Here is a 22,717-nt window from a genome sequence, read left to right as displayed (position 1 = left end):
TTGAGGGAATAGGGATAGGTGGTTAAACGCGATGCTGCGCCTAACTATATAGAACGGTGATCCATGAAGAGAAGTCGGCCAGCTATTAAGTCAGAGAAGTCATCAACCTATTACTAGTGTCAGTTCTGTTAAGAGAAGTCACCAACCTATTACTAGTGTCAGTTCTCTTCTTCCTCTCTACCAATTGAAAGTAAGTATTGATTTCGCCTAATAGGGACAAAGCAAAGTAGGGTGGTCAAGTACAGTATGCCTGGAGTTCGTAGTGCCCACTAGATATCATTGGCAAGTTATAGAAGTCTTTCTCTCTTCTGAGATATCATTGGTCAGTGCAGCGAGGGGCAACCATCATTTCTATTGCTCTGTAAAGAAAAGATAGGACAAGGGTCTTGCCCCACCCAATGGAGATAAAGCACGGGGATCCATTAAGGGCGTATTGAATCGATAAGAAGCACTTGAATTCTAGTGGGCCCGGCTACCCAACACTAGCCCCGGATCATTTATGTATTATCAATTGATAGTAGGGGCAGGCAGGGAAAACTCTTTATATCAGTTAAGTAAACTACTGATTGTATTGTGGGCTGGGATCCTACTTCTATAGCGAAGTAAAGAAGTGTGGAATGCGCTATCTCGAAGTAAAGAAGTGTGGCTTGATAGATAAGTTGCACAAACCTTTGAGCTCGATACGATATAGTCTAGCGATTAGTTCATAGACGGGAAGCTCCATTCTCCCATTGTTCGAGACTCTCATTGTTCTGTTCAGAAAGTAGTCGGCATCTTCCTTTATTCAATTAGCAAGGTAGTGCTGGTTGATTTCATCATTTCTAGGTATACCCTCTCCCTTTTCTACGAAGGTTTGCTGCTCCGCCTGCACCAGTGAATTATTTTATTCTTCTCCTTTAGTTCAGTCTGTGAGGAAATATTAGTCTTTTTTATTTTCCTAACATTTTTTTACTTTTCTTACACTATTTTTTAACTTTTATTTGGCCAATATTATTTCTTTTTCAATTTACTATTTTGCAGGTTGTGCAACAGGTGAACATGTAAAGTCTAAAAATAAAACATAGGTTTTTTAAACTTTTCCTAATATTTTTATTTTCTTTTATTATCCTTCTTATTATCCTAATATTTTTACTTTTCTCTTTTACTATTTATCAGGTTGTGTAACAGGTGAACATATCAAGTCTAAAGTAAAAAATAAGTTTTTTTTCTTTTTCAAATATTTTCAGTTTTTTATTAGTATTTTTATTTTATTTTCCGAAAAATATTTCTTCTTTATTTTCCTAATGTTTTTTAACTTTTATTTTACTACTTTTTATTATTTAAATTCTACCGATGTTTCCTGCTCATTTATTTTACTGTTTTGTAGGTTGTGCAACAGGTGAACATGAAAAGTCTAAAACTAAAAACTATAAATAAACTAAGCTTTTTACCTTTTCCTAATATTTCCCTTTTATTTTATTAGTCCTTTTTATTTTTATTGTCCTAATGTTTTTTTTCTTTTCTACTACTCTAAGGCTCATATACTAATATTTTGCCGGTTTTGCAACATGTGCACATATAAAGTATAAAATATAAAATAAAAACTAAAAATAACTATTTTTCCCTTCCTAATATTTCCCCTTTTCTTTTATTAGTATTTTTTATTTTTATTTTGCTAATATTTTCCATTTTCAGTGCTATAAGGCTCATATACTAATATTTTGCAGGTTGTGCAACAGGTGCAAAATATAAAATAAAAACTAAAATTAACTAAAATGGATTAGCTCATGCCCCCTTACATATCCATTTAGAAAGAAGACACCCGTGCTTAAATTAGAAAAGTGATTAGCTCATGCCCCTTTACGTATCTATTTATAAAGAAGACACCCATTCCTAAATTATAAAAGTGATTAGCTCATACTCCTTTACGTATCCATTTAGAAAGAAGACACCCATTCTTAAATTAGAAAAATGATTAGCTCATGCCCCTTTACGTATCCATTAGAAAGAAGACACCCATTCCTAAATTAGAAAAGTGATTATCTCATGCCCCTTTACGTATCCATTTAGGACACAGTAAAAATGCACCTAATCCCTACCCTCTCATGCGTTTAGCGTTTCTGGCTGTCCATTTTCTGACCTCGGTGTTTTTGGCCGTTGGATCTCGTCTCTATAGCTATATGTATGGGCAAGCTGTCCTATGGGGTGCTGCTCTAGAGGCCGAAACCAAGCAATGTGGTAAACTGGCCTGTTCGGCCAGCCCAACACCATTCCTCTCCGCGAGCCTACGCCAGCCCACTCGGTCTCTAACTCTCGAAGAAACAAGCAAACAGGCTGATACACATGTCGTTGTGCCGCCACCTCCGCCGGCTCTTCCTCTCGCAGTTCCTTATGACGTTGTCCGCCCAGACGCAGGCGTCCTCACTTTCTCCAGCCTTTCCCCTGAAGTTGTAGCAGGGAGGTGCTCAACCTCATGGCGGCGATGAGATCCACTCTTAGGCCGGCGTAGCAGGGAGGACATTTTATGCATTGGGGATGATTTTCAATTCATGGCAGCGAGGGGTGCCAGTATCAGGATCAGTAGCAGCGACCTACGTTTGCCCCTACAAGAACAACTTGACAAGGGCAAAGAAGCTATGCTTCACCATGGCTTCTGCTGATACAAATCTCCTGAAGGAAATATGCCCTAGAGGCAATAATAAAGTTATTATTTATTTCCTTATATCATGATAAATGTTTATTATTCATGCTAGAATTGTATTAACCGGAAACATGATACATGTGTGAATACATAGACAAACAGAGTGTCACTAGTATGCCTTTACTTGACTAGCTCGTTGATCAAAGATGGTTATGTTTCCTAGCCATGGACAAAGAGTTGTCATTTGATTAACGGGATCACATCATTAGAAGAATGATGTGATTGACTTGACCCATTTCGTTAGCTTAGCACTCGATCGTTTAGTATGTTGCTATTGCTTTCTTCATGACTTATACATGTTCCTATGACTATGAGATTATGCAACTCCCGTTTACCGAAGGAACACTTTGTGTGCTACCAAACGTCACAACGTAACTGGGTGATTCTAAAGGTGCTCTACAGGTGTCTCCGAAGGTACTTGTTGGGTTGGCATATTTCGAGATTAGGATTTGTCACTCCGATTGTCGGAGAGGTATCTCTGGGCCCACTCAGTAATGCACATCACTATAAGCCTTGCAAGCATTGCAACTAATGAGTTAGTTGTGGGATGATGTATTACGGAACGAGTAAAGAGACTTGCCGGTAACGAGATTGAACTAGGTATTTGTTGGGGATCGCAGTAGAAATTTAAAATTTTCTACGCATCACCAAGATCAATCTATGGAGTCATCTAGCAACGAGAGAGAGGAGTGCATCTACATACCCTTGTAGATCGCGAGCGGAAGCGTTCAAGTGAACGGGGTTGATGGAGTCGTACTCGTCGTGATCCAAATCACCGATGACCGAGCGCCGAACGGACGGCACCTCCGCGTTCAACACACGTACGGATGGGAAGACGTCTCCTCCTTCTTGATCTAGCAAGGGGGAAGGAGAGGTTGATGGAGATCCAGCAGCATGACAGCGTGGTGGTGGAAGTAGCGGGATCCCGGCAGGGCTTCACCAAGCGCAAGCGGGAGGGAGAGGTGTCACGGGAGGGAGAGGGAGGTGCCAGGGGCTAGGGTGCTGCTGCCCTCCCTCCCCCCTTTATATAGGGTCCCTGGGGGGGCGCCGGCCCTGGGAGATCCCATCTCCAAGGGGGGTGGCGGCCAAGGGGGTGGCTTGCCCCCCAAGCCAAGTGGGGCGCACCCACCCCCAGGGCTTCCAACCCTAGGCGCAAGGGAGGCCCAAGGGGGGCGCACCAGCCCACCAGTGGCTGGTTCCCCTCCCCACTTCAGCCCATGGGGCCCTCCGGGATAGGTGGCCCCACCCGGTGGACCCCCGGGACCCTTTCGGTGGTCCCGGTATAGTACCGGTGACCCCCGAAACTTTCCCGGTGGCCGAAACTGGACTTCCTATATACAATTCTTTACCTCCGGACCATTCCGGAACTCCTCGTGACGTCCAGGATCTCATCTGGGACTCCGAACAACTTTCGGGTTACCGCATACTAATATCTCTACAACCCTAGCGTCACCGAACCTTAAGTGTGTAGACCCTACGGGTTCGGGAGACATGCAGACATGACCGAGACGACTCTCTGGTCAATAACCAACAGCGGGATCTGGATACCCATGTTGGCTCCCACATGTTCCACGATGATCTCATCGGATGAACCACGATGTCGAGGATTCAATCAATCCCGTATACAATTCCCTTTGTCAATCGGTATGTTACTTGCCCGAGATTCGATCGTCGGTATCCCAATACCTTGTTCAATCTCGTTACCGGCAAGTCTCTTTACTCGTACCGTAATGCATGATCCCGTGGCTAACTCCTTAGTCACATTGAGCTCATTATGATGATGCATTATCGAGTGGGCCCAGAGATACCTCTCCGTCATACGGAGTGACAAATCCCAGTCTCGATCCGTGTCAACCCAACAGACAGTTTCAGAGATACCTGTAGTGTACCTTTATAGTCACCCAGTTACGTTGTGATGTTTGGTACACCCAAAGCACTCCTACGGCATCCGGGAGTTACACGATCTCATGGTCTAAGGAAAAGATACTTGACATTGGAAAAGCTCTAGCAAACGAACTACACGATCTTTGCGCTATGCTTAGGATTGGGTCTTGTCCATCACATCATTCTCCTAATGATGTGATCCCGTTATCAATGACATCCAATGTCCATAGTCAGGAAACCATGACTATCTGTTGATCAACGAGCTAGTCAACTAGAGGCTCACTAGGGACATGTTGTGGTCTATGTATTCACACATGTATTACGATTTCCGGATACCACAATTATAGCATGAACAATAGACAATTATCATGAACAAGGAAATATAATAATAACCATTTTATTATTGCCTCTAGGGCATATTTCCAACAGTCTCCCACTTGCACTAGAGTTAATAATCTAGTTACGTTGTGATTAATCGAACACCCATAGAGTTCTGGTGTTGATCATGTTTTGCTCTAGGGAGAGGTTTAGTCAACGGATCTGCTACATTCAGGTCCGTATGTACTTTACAGATATCTATGTCTCCATTTGAACATTTTCACGAATGGAGTTGAAGCGACGCTTGATATGCCTGGTCTTCATGTGAAACCCGGGCTCCTTGGCAAGGGCAATAGCTCCAGTATTGTCACAGAAGAGAGTCATCGGGCCCGACGCATTGGGAATCACCCCTAGGTCGGTAATGAACTCCTTTATCCAGATTGCTTCTTGTGCTGCCTCTGAGGCCGCCATGTACTCCGCTTCACATGTAGATCCCGCCACGACGCTTTGCTTGCAACTGCACCAGCTTACTGCTCCTCCATTCAAAATATACACGTATCCGGTTTGTGACTTAGAGTCATCCAGATCTGTGTCGAAGCTAGCATCGACGTAACCCTTTACGACGAGCTCTTCGTCACCTCCATACACGAGAAACATATCCTTAGTCCTTTTCAGGTACTTCAGGATATTCTTGACCGCTGTCCAGTGTTCCATGCCGGGATTACTTTGGTACCTTCCTACCAAACTTACGACAAGGTTTACATCAGGTCTGGTACACAGCATGGCATACATAATAGACCCTATGGCCGAGGCATAGGGGATGACACTCATCTTTGCTCTATCTTCTGCCGTGGTCGGGCATTGAGCCGTGCTCAATTGCACACCTTGCAATACAGGCAAGAACCCCTTCTTGGACTGATCCATATTGAACTTCTTCAATATCTTGTCAAGGTACGTACTCTGTGAAAGACCAATGAGGCGTCTTGATCTATCTCTATAGATCTTGATGCCTAATATATAAGCAGCTTCTCCAAGGTCCTTCATTGAAAAACACTTATTCAAATAGGCCTTTATACTTTCCAAGAATTCTATATCATTTCCCATCAATAGTATGTCATCCACATATAATATGAGAAATGCTACAGAGCTCCCACTCACTTTCTTGTAAACACAGGCTTCTCCATAAGTCTGTGTAAACCCAAACGCTTTGATCATCTCATCAAAGCGAATGTTCCAACTTCGAGATGCTTGCACCAGCCCATAGATTGAGCGGTGGAGCTTGCATACTTTGTCAGCATTCTTAGGATCGACAAAACCTTCCGGCTGCATCATATACAATTCTTCCTTAAGGAAGCCGTTAAGGAATGCCGTTTTGACGTCCATTTGCCATATCTTATAATGATAGAATGCGGCAATTGCTAACATGATTCGGACGGACTTCAGCTTCGCTACGGGTGAGAAAGTCTCATCGTAGTCAACCCCTTGAACTTGTCGATAACCCTTAGCGACAAGTCGAGCCTTATAGATGGTCACATTACCATCCGCGTCTGTCTTCTTCTTAAAGATCCATTTATTTTCTATGGCTCACCGATCATCGGGCAAGTCAGTCAAAGTCCATACTTCGTTTTCATACATGGATCCTATCTCGGATTTCATGGCTTCTAGCCATTTGTCGGAATCTGGGCCCGCCATTGCTTCTTCATAGTTCGAAGGTTCACCGTTGTCTAACAACATGATTTCCAGGACAGGGTTGCCGTACCACTCTGGTGTGGAACGTGTCCTTGTGGACCTACGAAGTTCAGCAGTAACTTGATCCGAAGCTTCATGATCATCATCATTAACTTCCTCCCCAGTCGGTGTAGGCACCACAGGAACATCTTCCCGCGCTGCGCTACTTTCCGGTTCGGAATGGGTGACTATCACCTCATCAAGTTCCACTTTCCTCCCACTTATTTCTTTCGAGAGAAACTCTTTCTCCAGAAAGGACCCATTCTTGGCAACGAAGATCTTGCCTTTGGATCTGAGGTAGAAGGTATACCAATAGTTTCCTTAGGGTATCCTATGAAGACGCATTTTTCCGATTTGGGTTCGAGCTTTTCAGGTTGAAGTTTCTTGACATAAGCATCGCATCCCCAAACTTTCAGAAACGACAGCTTAGGTTTCTTCCCAAACCATAATTCATACGGTGTCGTCTCAACGGATTTCGACGGAGCCCTATTTAAAGTGAATGCGGCAGTCTCTAAAGCATAGCCCCAAAATGAGAGCAGTAGATCGGTAAGAGACATCATAGATCACACCATATCCAATAGAGTGCGATTACGACATTCGGACACACCATTTCGCTGAGGTGTTCCAGGCGGCGTGAGTTGTGAAACGATTCCACATTTCCTTAAGTGCGTACCAAATTCGTGACTTAAATATTCCCTCCCACGATCTGATCGTAAGAACTTTATCTTTCGGTCACGTTGATTCTCCACCTCATTCTGAAATTCCTTGAACTTTTCAAAGGTCTCAGACTTGTGTTTCATTAGGTAGACATACTCATATCTACTCAAGTCATCAGTGAGAGTGAGAACATAACGATAGCCACCGCGAGCCTCAACACTCATTGGACCGCACACATCGGTATGTATGATTTCCAATAAGTTGGTTGCTCGCTCCATTGTTCCGGAGAACGGAGTCTTGGTCATCTTACCCATGAGGCATGGTTCGCACGTGTCAAATGATTCGTAATCAAGAGACTCCAAAAGTCCATCAGCATGGAGCTTCTTCATGCGCTTGACACCAATGTGACCAAGGCGGCAATGCCACAAGTATGTGGGACTATCGTTATCAACTTTACATCTTTTGGTATTCACACTATGAATATGTGTAACATCACGTTCGAGATTCATTAAGAATAAACCATTGACCAGCGGGGCATGACCATAAAACATATCTCTCATATAAATAGAACAACCATTATTCTCGGATTTAAATGAGTAGCCATCTCGCATTAAACGAGATCCTGATACAATGTTCATGCTCAAAGCTGGCACTAAATAACAATTATTGAGGTTTAAAACTAATCCCGTAGGTAAATGTAGAGGCAGCGTGCCGACGGCGATCACATCGACCTTGGAACCATTCCCGACGCGCATCGTCACCTTGTCCTTCGCCAGTCTCCGCTTATTCCGCAACTCCTATTTGAGTTACGAATATGAGCAACCGCACCGGTATCAAATACCCAGGAGCTATAGGTACACATCAATTACATGTATATCACATATACCTTTGGTGTTGCTGGCCTTCTTGTCCGCTAAGTATTTGGGGCAGTTCCGCTTCCAGTGACCACTTCCGTTGCAATAAAAGCACTCAGTCTCAGGCTTGGGTCCATTCCTTGGCTTCTTCCCGACAACTGGCTTACCGGGCGCGGCAACTCCCTTGCCGTCTTTCTTGAAGTTTTTCTTACCCTTGCCTTTCTTGAACTTAGTGGTTTTATTCACCATCAACACTTGATGTTCCTTTTTGATCTCCACCTCCGCTGATTTCAGCATTGAATATACCTCAGGAATGGTCTTTTTCATCCCCTGCATATTGAAGTTCATCACAAAGCTCTTGTAGCTCGGTGGAAGCGACTGAAGGATTCTGTCAATGACCGCGTCATCCGGGAGATTAACTCCCAGCTGAGACAAGCGGTTGTGTAACCCAGACATTTTGAGTATGTGCTCACTGACAGAACTATTTTCCTCCATTTTACAACTGAAGAACTTGTCGGAGACTTCATATCTCTCGACTCGGGCATGAGCTTGGAAAACCATTTTCAGCTCTTCGAACATCTCATATGCTCCGTGTTTCTTAAAACGCTTTTGAAGCCCCGGTTCTAAGCTGTAAAGCATGCCGCACTGAACGAGGGAGTAATCATCAGCACGTGATTGCCAAGCGTTCATAACGTCTTGGTTCTCTGGGACGGGTGCGTCACCTAGCGGTGCTTCTAGGACATAATCTTTCTTGGCAGCTATGAGGATGATCCTCAGGTTCCGGACCCAGTCCGTATAGTTGCTGCCATCATCTTTCAGCTTGGTTTTCTCTAGGAACGCGTTGAAGTTGAGGGCAACGTGGGCCATTTGATCTACAAGACATATTGTAAATATTTTAGACTAAGTTCATGATAATTAAGTTCATCTAATCAAATTATTCAATGAACTCCCACTCAGATAGACATCCCTCTAGTCATCTAAGTGAAACATGATCCGAGTCAACTAGGCCGTGTCCGATCATCACGTGAGACGGACTAGTCAACATCGGTGAACATCTTCATGTTGATCGTATCTTCTATACGACTCATGCTCGACCTTTCGGTCTTCCGTGTTCCGAGGCCATGTCTGTACATGCTAGGCTCGTCAAGTCAACCTAAGTGTATTGCGTGTGTTCCGATGCCATGTCTGTACATGCTAGGCTCGTCAACACCCGTTGTATGAGAACGTTAGAATCTATCACACCCGATCATCACGTGGTGCTTCGAAACAACGAACCTTCGCAATGGTGCACAGTTAGGGGGAACACTTTCTTGAAATTATTGCGAGGGATCAACTTATTTAAGCTACCGTCGTTCTAAGCAAATAAGATGTAAAACATGATAAACATCACATGCAATCAAATAGTGACATGATATGGCCAATATCATTTTGCTCCTTTTTGATCTCCATCTTCGGGGCGCCATGATCATCTTCGTCACCGTATGACACCATGATCTCCATCATCGTGTCTCCATGAAGTTGTCACGCCAACGATTACTTCTACTTCTATGGCTAACGCGTTTAGCAATAAAGTAAAGTAATTTACATGACGTTATTCAATGACATGCAGGTCATACAAAAAAATAAAGACAACTCCTATGGCTCCTGCCAGTTGTCATACTCATCTACATGCAAGTCGTGATTCCTATTACAAGAACATGATCAATCTCATACATCACATATATTTCATTCATCACATCCTTTTGGCCATATCACATCACAAGGCATATGCTGCAAAAGCAAGTTAGACGTCCTCTAATTGTTGTTGCATGTTTTTACATGGCTTCTATAGGTTTCTAGCAAGAACGTTTCTTACCTACGTAAACCACAACGTGATATGCCAATTTCTATTTACCCTTCATAAGGACCCTTTTCATCGAATCCGTTCCGACTAAAGTGGGAGAGACAGACACCCGCTAGCCACCTTATGCAACTAGTGCATGTCAGTCGGTGGAACCTGTCTCACGTAAGCGTACGTGTAAGGTCGGTCCGGGCCGCTTCATCCCACGATGCCGCCGAAACAAGATAAGACTAGTAGTGGCAAGAAAATTGACAACATCTACGCCCACAACAAGTTTGTGTTCTACTCATGCATAGAAACTACGCATAAACCTGGCTCTGATACCACTTTTGGGGATCGCAGCAGAAATTTAAAATTTTCTACGCATCACCAAGATCAATCTATGGAGTCATCTAGCAACGAGAGTGAGGAGTGCATCTACATACCCTTGTAGATCGCGAGCGGAAGCGTTCAAGTGAACGGGGTTGATGGAGTCGTACTCGTCGTGATCCAAATCACCGATGACCGAGCGCCGAACGGACGGCACCTCCGCGTTCAACACACGTACGGTTGGGAAGACGTCTCCTCCTTCTTGATCCAGCAAAGGGGAAGGAGAGGTTGACGGAGATCCAGCAGCACGACGGTGTGGTGGTGGAAGTAGCGGGATCCCGGCAGGGCTTCGCCAAGCGCAAGCGGGAGGGAGAGGTGTCACGGGAGGGAGAGGGAGGCGCCAGGGGCTAGGGTGCTGCTGCCCTCCCTCCCCCCTTTATATAGGGTCCCTGGGGGGGCGCCGGCCCTGGGAGATCCCATCTCCAAGGGGGGGCGGCGGCCAAGGGGGTGGCTTGCCCCCCAAGCCAAGTGGGGCGCCCCCCACCCCCAGGGCTTCCAACCCTAGGCGCAGGAGAGGCCCAAGGGGGGCGCACCAGCCCACCAGTGGCTGGTTCCCCTCCCCACTTCAGCCCATGGGGCCCTCCGGGATAGGTGGCCCCACCCGGTGGACCCCCGGGACCCTTCCGGTGGTCCCGGTACAATACCGGTGACCCCCGAAACTTTCCCGGTGGCCGAAACTGGACTTCCTATATACAATTCTTTACCTCCGGACCATTCCGGAACTCCTCCTAATGTCTGGGATCTCATCCGGGACTCCGAACAACTTTCGGGTTACCGCATACTAATATCTCTACAACCCTAGCGTCACCGAACCTTAAGTGTGTAGACCCTACGGGTTCGGGAGACATGCAGACATGACCGAGACGACTCTTCGGTCAATAACCAACAGCGGGATCTGGATACCCATGTTGGCTCCCACATGTTCCACGATGATCTCATCGGATGAACCACGATGTCGAGGATTCAATCAATCCCGTATACAATTCCCTTTGTCAATCGGTATGTTACTTGCCCGAGATTCGATCGTCGGTATCCCAATACCTTGTTCAATCTCGTTACCGGCAAGTCTCTTTACTCGTACCGTAATGCATGATCCCGTGGCTAACTCCTTAGTCACATTGAGCTCATTATGATGATGCATTACCGAGTGGGCCCAGAGATACCTCTCTGTCATACGGAGTGACAAATCCTAGTCTCGATCCGTGTCAACCCAACAGACACTTTCAGAGATACCTGTAGTGTACCTTTATAGTCACATAGTTATGTTGTGACGTTTGGTACACCCAAAGCACTCCTACGGCATCCGGGAGTTACATGATCTCATGGTCTAAGGAAAAGATACTTGACATTGGAAAAGCTCTAGCAAACGAACTACACGATCTTTGCGCTATGCTTAGGATTGGGTCTTGTCCATCACATCATTCTCCTAATGATGTGATCCCGTTATCAATGACATCCAATGTCCATAGTCAGGAAACCATGACTATCTGTTGATCAACGAGCTAGTCAACTAGAGGCTCACTAGGGACATGTTGTGGTCTATGTATTCACACATGTATTACGATTTCCGGATAACACAATTATAGCATGAACAATAGACAATTATCATGAACAAGGAAATATAATAATAACCATTTTATTATTGCCTCTAGGGCATATTTCCAACAGTATTGAGATACCGACGATCGAATCTCGGGCAAGTAACATACCGATGACAAAGGGAACAACGTATGTTGTTATGCGGTTTGACCGATAAAGATCTTCGTAGAATATGTAGGAGCCAATATGAGCATCCAGGTTCCGCCATTGGTTATTGACCGGAGACGTGTCTTGGTCATGTCTACATAGTTCTCGAACCTGTAGGGTCCGCACGCTTAAAGTTCGATGACGGTTATATTATGAGTTTATGTATTTTGATGTACCGAAGGTAGTTCGGAATTCCGGATGTGATCACGGACATGACGAGGAGTCTCGAAATGGTCGACACATCAAGATTGATATATTGGACGACTATATTCGGACACCGGAATGGTTCCGGGGGTTATCGGATATATACCGGAGTACCGGGGGGTTACCGGAACCCCCCGGAGGTTATTGGGCCTCATGGGCCCAAGTGGTGGAAGAGGAGAGGCGACCAAGGGGCAGCCGCGCGCCCCTCCCCCCCAAGTCCGAATTGGACAAGGAGGGGGGCGCCCCCCTTTCCTTTCCCCCTCTCTCTCCTTCCCTCTCCTCTCCTACTCCAACATGGAAGGGGGGGAGTCCTACTCCCGGTGGGAGTAGAACTCCTCATGGGGCGCGCCAAGGGTGGCCGGCCCCCTCCCCCTCCTCCACTCCTTTATATACGGGGAGGGAGGCACTCCCTTGAGACACAACAATTTATCATTGATCTTTTAGCCGTGTGCGGTGCCCCCCTCCACCATAATCCACCTCGGTCATATCGTTGCGGTGCTTAGGCGAAGCCCTGCGTCGGTAGAACATCATCATCGTCACCACGCCGTCGTGCTGACGGAACTCTCCCTGAAAGCTCGGCTGGATCGGAGTTCGAGGGACGTCATCGAGTTGAACGTGTGCAGAACTCGGAGGTGCCGTGCGTTTGGTGCTTGATCGGTCGGATCGTGAAGACGTACGACTACATCAACCGCGTTGTGCTAACGCTTCCGCCTTCGGTCTACGAGGGTACGTGGACACACTCTCCCCTCTCGTTGCTATGCATCACCCTGATCTTGTGTGTGCGTAGGAAATTTTTTGAAATTACTACATTCCCGAACATCTCCTCCATTCCTTATCTTGGAAGTCGCTGTCGTCGGTGCCCTTGCGCTCAAAATTCATATCCATGTCGATCCACCCTTCGGCTATAATCCAGGTGTCTCTGTGTTTTAGCTCGATTTTCTATTGTTAAAGACCATTTTATGCAGCGTATTGATCTTTCATATCCATCTTTATGGTAGAGGTTCATGCAATTTGTTGTGCTTATGCTTCCGATGGTGAAAAGTTGGAACAATATTAGTTAGCTTCATGTTACATTGTCGTGTACTTAAGCAGAAAATTATTGTAATTTCATAGATCATGGTTGAAAGCAAAGCAAATGATCCCGCATCCCACCAGTCTCACATTGGTATGCGGGATCACATTCTAATATTTTTCCTTTTACTGCTCCAAGGCTCACATTCTAATATTTTGCAATAAACTAAGCAGTCGCTACCTACTTCTCTCCCTATATGTGTGGGTGCTTATCACACCGTATACCCATTTAATTACCCATTGGTATGATTAGCAAGGGCATGTTTACTATAAGTGACACACCCTTTGAAAACTAGATGACCTGTTGCGTTATTGGCGCAAAGACCAACTACATCCACAAAGTTAAGCAGACTACGTGCAACACGTCTAATAAATGTTTGTTTTCTAAATCATCCCTAAAGGACATTAGCATGAATAAGAATACATATGAGAACAAACACCAAGAAGCAATAGATAGGCTAAAAACAGGGATAAGCATCCCTAGATCATGGCAAGTGCTTGTCCACACTGGGACCACTTTAGACACGACCTCGGTGCCAGCGAGTGAAGCATGAACGTTGGTTCGGGTGGCGAGGGGAGAGCAACACAGTATAATATAGTATATTAAAGGCAATAAACGCGAGCTTCGGTTTTTCGTGTAACTGGTTTGGTCACTGGGAGTCGGACTCAAAATTCGGTACTCGACTACAAAGGAGGCGGGCTCAGTCACTCGAGAGTGAACTCGAGACTCAGTCATGGGGTAGCCATACTCGATTGCGGGGTTAGTCCAACTCGGGAGTCGCTCGGGAAACAGCCACATAGTAGTCATACTCGGTAAGGAAGACGAAGACACGACCATGGAGTCGGGACTCAACTATTGAGGAGGCTGGCTCGGTCACTCATGAAGCAAACTCAGGACTCAGTCATGAAGTAGTCAGACCCGGCCGCGGGGTGGTCAAACTCAGGAGCCGGGACACAATTGGATTCAGTGTCGGTCACCGGGGAGTCGACATCGAATAGTCAGACTTGGTGAGAGAGAAGCGGACTCAGGCATGCAGATTTGAGAGTTGGTGCTCGACCTTTGGTGGATTCGGTCACTCGAGAGCCAAAATTGGGGCTTGGCCACTAGGTAGTCTGGCTCGGGAGCCGGGACATGACCAGAGTCAAAGTCGGTCCATTGGGAATCGTCCATGGAGTATTCAGACTCGGCGAGGAGGCATACTCGACCATGGAGTAGTCAGATTCCATCACTCGGGACTCAGCAAAGGAGTAGTCGGGGCTCGGCCACTATGGGGTCGACTCAGGAGCTGAGACATTATTAGAGTCGGGTTCCGTCGTGAAGTAGTCACAATTAAAAATTGACGGGTTAAACTTGAGAGTCAGAAGACGGTCTCAATGAAGTTGAACTCGGGTTCGACGAGTAGGAGTCTACAGACAACGGAGGAGGCGAACTCAATCACTCGGTACTCATCCCTAGGCAATAGAGTAGTCGAACTCGGCAAGCAGGAGGTGGGCTCAGCCCCAGAGTAATTGTACTTGACCATGAGGGGCCAAACTCGGTCACTTGTGACTCAGATTCAACCGGCTTCGGCCGTGGTCGAGTCATACTCAAACACGGTGGACTCACACTCAATGAGGCGAATTCGGACTCAACCGAGGAGCCGGACTCAACATTCAGTCTGGCAACCACCAAATGAGTCATATGTGTAATGGGTCAAAAGTTGTAAATCATATGCATCCCAACATCATACAAAATTATTCAATCTCTTTTTTTTTGCAGGGAACAAATATGTTCAATGTATATATTGCATAGCAGTTTATAGTTGTTTCCTTTCCATTTGAACAAAAATGTAGTATGCAGGCACTCTAAAACTCCGGAGTTACAGCCTGAACTGACCTAAGCAATGCATTATCGAGATCTGGTTCTTCAAAAGGGCAACCAATTGCATAGAGGTCATGCAATGTTAGGACAATGATTGATATTGAGTTATCTAGCGGTGTTCTAAAAATCATTGTGCTCTAATCATCCAATGTGCATAGAGTACTTTTGATGGCCACTTGAATACGATGGAGCCGAAGCAACTTGACCAACACTAAATGATTTTGCAATGCCTCTAGGAGCGCACACTTATCCAAAACACGCACCAAAGTACATCAGGGTTGAATTATTCTGCAACAAGACAAAAAGGAAGACTCATAGAACACTAATTAGAAGAGAGTACACCATTCAATTATCTATTGCTATGGTGGAAAATATATACTCCCTCCGTTCCTAAATATAAGTTTTTCTAGAGATTTCAATATGAGCTACATACGGATATATATAGACGTAGTTTAGAGTGTAGATTCACTCATTTTGCTCTGTATGTAGTCTATATTCAAATATCTAAAAAGACTTATATTTAGCAACGGAGGGAGTAATGCATAAATGACTCAAGATTTACTATGGTATGCATCAAGGTAGGTTAACAGTGGTGAAAAATGTTAAATGCGTATAGAAAATATGTTTGTCATTGTATACGAAAAATGTATACAAAACAAATACAATCTGTATGAAAAGATGTTGATATGTATTTAAAATGTTAAACATATACTAGAAAACAATTTTCTTGGTGTATATGAAAAATATAGAACATACATTAAATAAACTTAGTCACAAAAAACATATATTTAATAAAAGTTAATTTTGTATTTCAAAATGTTAAACATGTATATAAAAATGTTGCTGATGTATACGATAAATGTACATTGTGTGTGAATTTTATAATTTCCATTAAAAATGTTCATCATGTATAATAATGTTTATTATGTATTAAAATATTGTTAATCTTGTATTTGAAAAAAGTTAAGCATGTAGGAACAAATGTATAAGATATATACAATTGTTTTACAATGTGTAGGAAAAAAATTAGAAATAAAAAATTTAAGTTTTCAAAAAATGTTAATCATGTATTTAAAAAGTTAAACATGTATACTAAATATTATCGTGATGTATATGACAAGTGTTGTGTGTGTACTGAAAAAAGTTGAGATGTGGTGAACAAAAAAACCGATGAAAATCGACAAAGAAACAAAGAAAAACAAAGAAACCCAATAAAAGCCAAAAGAAAAACAAAGAAAATAAAAATAGATAATTAAACATGAAGAAAACCAATGCAAAAGAAAATAATCCGTGAATAATAAACCAATATAAAAAATGGGAAAGCAAAGAGAACAGAACAAAACGGTAGAGAAGCATAAAAAGAATGAAACGAAGGAAAAAAAAGGTAAAACAAAGAAAACCTGTAGAGAAACATAAAAACAGAGAAAACTAATGAAAACTAAAAAAAGAGGAAAAAACGAAAATGAAGAAAGAAAACGAAAAAACTTGATAGAGAAATGTAAAACTAATGGAAGCCAAAGAATATCGTAATAGATAGAAAAAACAATGAAACAGAAGAAAACTGTATAGAAAACACACAAAAAACCAAATGAAAACCGGAAAACACAAAAAAGAAAGAAAAAACTGATGAAAACGAAACCAGTGTAATTAATAGGCCTGAAAGAAGGAAAAAAACTCAAAAGTCCTATTCTGATCCCGAGCTCAAAATGCTCCCTGATGAACAGTAAAATAAAAAATAGTAAAAAATTCAAAAAATTCTGATTTTTTTTGTGGTAACCTTTGAAAAATGTTTTGTATGGCTGCACAATTTCAGCATGAAATCACATTTGTGGATGGCGTGGCCAAAAAAAAAATCAGCACTCCAAAATGTTTTCAAACCTAGCATTTCTGGAATCTTGATTTTGTTTTTTTGCCACTACTTCCATGAATGTCATTTCATGCTGGAATTTTGCAAACATACAAACATTTGTCAAACTTTATTACAAAAATAATTCAGAATTTATTTGAATTGTTTTACTATTTTTTTCGATTTTACTCTTCACGAGGGAGCATTTGAGCTCGGGAGCAGATACTCCACATAAAAAACCTAAACTCTACAATGAGCGAAAGAAAGAAGAAAGAACGAAACACGACCAAGTAGCGATCGGAAAAAGCCAACTAAATGGGCCGGCATAATAATTGCGCGATGAGAAAAAGCTTCACGCGAGCATGTCATGCATCTCGTTATGAGTGAGATATAGTCCTGGCGCCGAGGCACGACCGAGCTTATCGAGCGACACGCCATCCCAGGCCGGCCTTCTTAGCTAGAGTATTTGTAGTTGCTATAGTGACAGAAATAGTTACAACATACAAAGATTTCTACAGCCATGGCTCCTGTTGCCTTGGGACTGGCTACGCCTCTGTACACAGCCATGTAATTTGTGAACAGGGGCGGAGCCAGGATAGAACACAAGAGGGGGCAAAGATGTGTATATTTTTTTAGAGAGATGTGTACTTTTTTTAGACAGATGTGTAAGAACTAATGGCTAGATCATTTAAAAAACTAAACACACGAGCATACATAGTGTGGAAGATCCCTAAAAAAATAGCGTGTAAGAAGTAAAATCGTATATTTTCTTATCAGCACACGCATAATAATGTCAACTTCATTGCCAAAGTAAAATAAACTAACCATTTAAGTCGTAATAACTTGAGAAATATCAATACATCGTTCCTTATCTTTTTGAATTAATTTGTAGTCTTCAAGCTGCAAGAAAATAGAAAAATGTTCAGATCTACAGAGAATGTAAACATTTCTAGATAAATACATAAGCTTGAGCACATTACCTCCTTTTGTTTCATCCCACGGCGATTTTTCCCATGGAAGCGTTTAACTGTCACCTCTTTAGGCATATTACGGGCTGTTGATTTTCCAAAGAATCTCTTCACTAGCTTCCCTGTCAATGTCAAATAGATAAGCGTGAAATAAATTGGCACACAGTTAGGTTTGACATTCCTATAGATTTTATTCCATCCCACATACTTATTTACAGAAAATTATTAAGTGAAGCTAACTCAATCAGCCTAATTACCAATCCACGTATTGCAATTTCTATACATTGATATTTGATATGATTACGTTTCTAACATGAAAATCGGAATATAACGATAATCTGGAAATTAGAAGAAAGAAACTGAACCTACTCATCCTAGGGTTTACGACTTACCTTGATCGATCAATGGCGCAAGGTCTTCCTTGTGCTAAACTGAAGGACGGCCAGCCGGCCTGCAAGCCTCGGATCGAGGGGACCGCCGGAGGCACGCCATGTAGGTGCAGCGCATGGCGATAGGCATCGGCGGCAGAACAGTCCGGGAGCCAGGCGGCGAACGCATCTGAGCAATCCAGACTTGCGTGCTGTGTCAATGCGTTTCCATTGATTTGAGTAGGCAGCCTCCTCGTATTGGGTTGTATCCAATGGGCTGGTTTACTGAGCCATTTTTTTCTTTTCTATTTCTCGTACATGGGCTTGGAATTTTCACTGAAAAAATAATTGAGTGGGGGCAAATCTATTAGGCTGAGCGGGGGCAATGCTTTGTATTATGACCCAAGTACAAGTGGGCTGAGAAAACGAGTGGGGGCATTCGCCCCCACGGGCTACTACCTAGATTCGCCCCTGTTTGTGAACGCACTTTATCCCATATTGAAGCAACGCCAGACTCCAACAGTGTAACCGCCTCATCGGTTTAGTTGTATATATAGTTGCGCCCGTGCTTCTCTATGGAGCAACACCAGACTCCAAGCCCTCCTCATGAATTAGTGATGGTCAGTGAGTTGAATGAGGCTGGCTTCTGATGTAAAAAATAATCGAGATGAAACAGAGTAATGTTGTTTTCTATGGAACTTGTTTAGAAATATCACTACATTTTATAAAAAACTTAGGAATATAATCTCGAGTTCAAAAATTGTAGAAGTAGTTCATTCCCAACGAGGAGCAGAAGGAAATGATAAGTTGTAGAAGTAGTTCATTCCCTCCTCGTATATAAAGGAGTGGAGGAGGGGGAGGGGGTCGGCCACCTGATGACCCACAAGTATAGGGGATCTATCGTAGTCCTTTCGATAAGTAAGAGTGTCGAACCCAACGAGGAGCGGAAGGAAATGATAAGCGGTTTTCAGCAAGGTATTCTCTGCAAGCACTGAAATTATAGGTAACAGATAGTTTTGTGATAAGATAAATTGTAACGAGCAACAAGTAACAAAAGTAAATAAAGTGCAGCAAGGTGGCCCAATCCTTTTTGTAGCAAAGGAAAAGTCTGGACAAACTCTTATATAGAGAAAAGCGCTTCCGAGGACACATGGGAATTATCGTCAAGCTAGTTTTCATCACGTTCATATGGTTCGCGTTCGGTACTTTGATAATTTGATATGTGGGTGGACCGGTGCTTGGGTGCTGCCCTTACTTGGACAAGCATCCCACTTATGATTAACCCCTATTGCAAGCATCCGCAACTACAAAAGAAGTATTAAGGTAAACCTAACCATAGCATGAAACATGTGGATCCAAATCAGCCCCTTACGAAGCAACGCATAAACTAGGGTTTAAGCTTCTGTCACTCTGGCAACCCATCATCTACTTATTACTTCCCAATGCCTTCCTCTAGGCCCAAATAATGGTGAAGTGTCATGTAGTCGACGTTCACATAACACAACTAGAGGAGAGACAACATACATCTCATCAAAATATCGAACGAATACCAAATTCACATGACTACTAATAGCAAGACTTCTCCCATGTCCCCAGGAACAAACGTAACTACTCACAAAGCATATTCATGCTCATAATCAGAGGGGTATTAATATGCATAATGGATCTGAACATATGATCTTCCACCAAATTAACCAACTAGCATCAACTACAAGGAGTAATCAACACTACTAGCAACCTACTAGTACCAATCCCAGACTTGGAGACAAGAATTGGATACAAGAGATGAACTAGGGTTTGAGAGGAGATGGTGCTAGTGAAGATGTTGATGGAGATTGCCCTCTCCCGATGAGAGGAGCGTTGGTGATGACGATGGCGATGATTTCCCCCTCCCGGAGGGAAGTGTCCCCGGCAGACCAGCTCTGCCGGAGCCCTAGATTGGTTCCGCCAAGGTTCCGCCTCGTGGCGGCGGAGTCTCGTCCCGAAAGCTTGCTTATGATTTTTCTTCGGACGAAAGACTTCATATAGCAGAAGATGGGCACCGGAGGGCGAATAGGGGGCCCACGAGGCAGGGGGCGCGCCCAGGGGGTAGGGCGCGCCCCCACCCTCGTGGCTAGGGTGTGGACCCCTCTGGTATTTCTTCCGCTCAGTATTTTTTATTATTTCCAAAAATAACTTTCGTGGAGTTTCAGGACTTTTGGAGTTGTGCAGAATAGGTCTCTAATATTTGCTCCTTTTCCAGCCCAGAATTCCAGCTACCGGCATTCTCCCTCCTTATGTAAACCTTGTAAAATAAGAGAGAATAGGCATAAGTATTGTGACATAATGTGTAATAACAGCCCATAATGCAATAAATATCGATATAAAAGCATGATGCAAAATTGACGTATCAACTCCCCCAAGCTTAGACCTCGCTTGTCCTCAAGCGGAAGCCGATAACGATAAATATGTCCACATGTTTAGAGGTAGAGGTGTCGATAAAATAAAATACGAACATGAGGGCATCATGATCATTCTTATAACAGCAACATATATATGGATATTGTCATATGATTTCTTATGCTCAAGTAATAATCTATTCACAATGCAAAGTATGAATCAGAAACTTTATTGAGAACCAACAAACTATAATCTCAGTCATTGAAGCAATTGCAATTTATCATAACATCAGAAAGAGTCTATGTCAGAGCTTTTTAGCAAGTCCACATACTCAACTATCATTTAGTCTTTCATAATTGCTAACACTCACGCAATACTTGTGGTTACGGAGTTTTAATCGGACACAGAGAAAGATAGGGGCTTATAGTTTCGCCTCCCAACCTTTTACCTCAAGGGTAATGTCAATAATAATAACTCATGCTAACTTACATCCAATTAGATATATATATATATCAGGATCTTTCCAACATACTGTGCTTGCCAAAGGATAAGATGTAAAAAGGAAAGGTGAAGATCACCATGACTCTTGCATAAGGTAGAAGATAAAAGTAAAAGATAGGCCCTTCGCAGAGGGAAGCAGAGGTTGCCATGCGCTTTCAGGGTTGGATGCACAAAATCTTAATGCGAAAGAACGTCACTTTATTTTGCCACTTGTGATATGAACCTTTATTATGCAGTCCGTCGCTTTTATTTCTTCCACATCACAAGATCGTATAAAACTTATTTCCTCCACACCAATCAATCATACATATTTAGAGAGCAATTTTTATTGCTTTGCACCGATGACAACTTACTTGAAGGATCTTACTCAATCCATAGGTAGATATGGTGGACTCTCATGGCAAAACTGGTTTAAGGGTTTTTGGAAGCACAAGTAGTATCTCTACTTAGTGCAAAGAATTTGGCTAGCATGAGGGGGAAAGGCAAGCTCAACATTTGGATGATCCATGACAATATACTTTATCTCAGATATAAGAAAACATAACCCATTACGTTGTCTTCCTTGTCCAACATCCCCTCTTTAGCATGTCATATTTTAATGAGTGCTCCCAATCATAAAAGATGTCCAAGATAGTATGTTTATATGTGAAACTTCTCTTTCCTTATTACTTCCTATTAATTGCAACGATGACCAAAACTATGTTTATCAACTCTCAACAATTTTTAATCATCATACTCTTTCTATGTGAAGTCGTTACTTTCCATAAGATCAATATGATCTCTTTGTTTCCTTTTTTACTCTTTCTCTTTTCTTTTATTCACTCAAGATCATAGCAAGATAACCAAGCCCTTGACTCAACACTAATCTTTATTATATAGCTCACGGACTCGATTACATAGAGAGATCATAAAGCAAAACTCAAGGCTAGATCATACTAAAACTTTATTCTACTAAATCAAAAATACTACTAAAAGGATCGAACTAAGAAAAACGGTAAAGATAGGAGTGTGATGGTGATACGATACCGGGGCAACTCCCCCAAGCTTGGCAGTTGCCAAGGGGAGTGCCCATACCCATATGATTATGTTTCCTTCTTCGGAGGTGTTGGTGTGATATTCTTGGCGATGATACTCCTCAGGATACGATTCTCTTCTTCGAGCTTATTGAGTTGCTGCTTGAGACCCATTATCTCCTTATGAAGCTTTCCTGTAACGGCCAAAGCTCCTTGCACCCAAGGGTGTTGCATAGCTGCGGGAGAACAAGTGACGCTCTTCTTCATATTTTCATAAGAAAGAAATCTAACATTGGAAGGGATACCCGAGTTTGGAATAGCCGAGCTCTGTAGTTCCCCCATCGTGAATCCAGCTCGGAAGTGAGAAGTGACTTCTTGATCCTCCTCCATGGCATCTATCCTCTTCAAATCAGCCTCCATCTCTTCCTCC

The sequence above is a fragment of the Aegilops tauschii genome, chromosome 3, assembly GCF_002575655.3.
Source record: "Aegilops tauschii subsp. strangulata cultivar AL8/78 chromosome 3, Aet v6.0, whole genome shotgun sequence".
Lineage (NCBI taxonomy): Eukaryota > Viridiplantae > Streptophyta > Magnoliopsida > Poales > Poaceae > Aegilops > Aegilops tauschii.
Note: the sequence above shows the minus strand (reverse complement) of the source record.